Source organism: Chrysochloris asiatica, unplaced genomic scaffold (genome assembly GCF_000296735.1).
Source record: "Chrysochloris asiatica unplaced genomic scaffold, ChrAsi1.0 scaffold00198, whole genome shotgun sequence".
In the NCBI taxonomy this organism is placed as follows: Eukaryota; Metazoa; Chordata; class Mammalia; order Afrosoricida; family Chrysochloridae; genus Chrysochloris; species Chrysochloris asiatica.
The window spans coordinates 1968438-1970870 of NW_006408716.1; positions in this window are offsets into that span (position 1 = coordinate 1968438).

Sequence of the window (2433 nt, forward strand, 5' to 3'; positions counted from 1 at the left end):
GGGCACATGTGAGTGTTTTTAATAGTTTTCAAGGTGCTTAGTTGAAGCTTGGACTCAAAAATAGCCTCTAGTCAATGGTAGCATAGTGGGTACGAGTTGGGCTGCTAACCTCAAGGTCAGGCTGCTAACCTCAAACTATCAGCTGTTCCACAGGAGAACAATGAGGCTTTCTGCTCCTGTGAGGAGTTGTAGCCTTGGAAATCCTATCCAGAGTCACTAGGAGTCAGAACGGATGGACTCCACAGCACGTAACCAACCAATCAGTCAGTGAGGCTGAGATGTCAAATTTCCTGTGGTATGCTACTGAATAGTGATTCTTAAATTTTAACATGCAAAAAATCACCTGGAGATTTTATCAAAACAGTTCCCTGGGTTCCATCTCCAGAGATTCTATAGCAACAGGTTGAGGTAGGCTCTTGAATTTGCATATCTAACGAGCTCATGGATGATGTGGTTGATCCTAATACCGCACTTAGAGAATCACTGTTATGAAGGACTCTGAAAGCTCATGGGGACAGAAACATTGGAATGACTTAATTATGTGCACCCTCCTTAACAAGCTCTCAACCATACCCCCACACACACACACACAAACACAGACGAGGAGAGGAGAGGAGAGGAGAGGAGAGGAGAGGAGAGGAGAGGAGAGGAGAGGAGAGGAGAGGAGAGGAGAGGACACCCAAACAAAGGATCATGGTTGAATTCTGAAGAAGTGATAGGGACAGCATGTTGGTAAGGAGATGACCAACATCCTTGAAAATATCCGTGGTGACTGGTCTCTATAAACTGGAGAGGGCAGTTGGGAGATGCCATCATGGATTTGGGCTCCCTGATTTTAGTGGAAATAATGAGATCCCAGTGCAATATAGGTGGTTTTAACTACACTGACTATTAAATAAAGATGGAACACTTAACATATTAATCCCCAAGGACAGAGTAGTAATTAGGATATTTTGTCCCACAGGGAAATGTGACTGAGTAATTGGCTCTCTCAGTCCCTGTGAATGAAATAGTTGAGTAGCCTAATGAGATGCTACTTGACAAGATGTAAGCTGAAATGCCTTGCTTAATCAGCAGACACTATACGCTAATTGCCACAGCAACATTCATGGATTCTTACCCACTTTCCAGCCCTAAACCAGTACACTTTTGACTGAGCAGGAAACTGAGTTCCCTGAAGAAAGGTCTGAAATAAGGCCATAAACGTAGACTGCAATCCTTCTTCCGAGTCTTCCTCAGAAATACTGCCTCCCTGATGAACGTACAAGACCACAGTCTGTGGTGTGGGTTGCACCTCAATATAAAGAAAACAAAATCCTCACCAGTGGATCAATAAATAACAACATGACAAATGGAACAAAGACTGATGTCGTCAAAGACTTCATTTTGTTCAGATCAACCATCAACACTCATGGACGCAACAGTCAAGAAATCAAGAAATCTACTGCACAAGACCTCTTTAAAGTGTTCAAGATATCAGTTTGAGGATTAAAGTGTGTCTGACCCAAGACTTGGTATTTTCAATAACCTCACATGCATACAAAAGTTTGACAAGGAATAAAGTTGACCATAGCAGAATTGGTGCATTTGAGTTATGATGTTGGAGAAGAATATTAAAAGTACCAGGGATTGCCAAAAGAGCAAGCAAACCTGTGTTCAAGGAAGTACAGCCAGGATGCTCGTTACAAGCCAAATGGCAAGACTTCATCTTTCATACTTCAGACATGTTATCAGGAGGGACCAGTCCCTGGAGAACAACATCATGCTTAGTAAGTTGGAGGGTCAGAGATAAAGACTTCCATGGCACCTAACAACAACAGCAATGAGGGCTGTTGCTGTGGAGTTGGATCCGATTCATGTTAACTCTGTGTCGGGGGGAGTAGAAACGTGTTCTACAGAGTTTTCCATGGCCAGTCCTTTCATTCACCAGGCCTTTCTTTTGAGGTGCTTCAGGGTGTATTTGAGCGTGGTAACCATTTGCATCACTCAAGGAAATCTGATAGAGAGGAATGTGCTTCAAAAAGCTTGTGGAAATGGAAATTTAAAATATAACGGAATTTTTTTTCCAAACCCCTTCATATAATACACCTTCCATAAATGTCAAGTGTGGAGATATAGGATAAGCACTGGACTGCAAACCACAAGGTCGCCAGTTCAAACCCACCAGTGATTCCCTGGAAACTATACAGAGTTACTATGAGTCAGGACCCACTCAAGGGCACCTAACAACATCGCTGTGGTTATGTTACACTTGCTCCCTGCAGGCTACTTCTTTGAAGCGTCTTGAAAGCTTCCAGCATCTGTTTTCCCTTGGGGTCCTCTCCCAACTCTGCTTGTGGGACAGAATTTCGTCTCCTCAGCATCCTTCCTAGCTCTTCCTCCTCTCAGTAAGTCTATAGGCCCTACTCAATGATTTTATTGCTAATCACCACA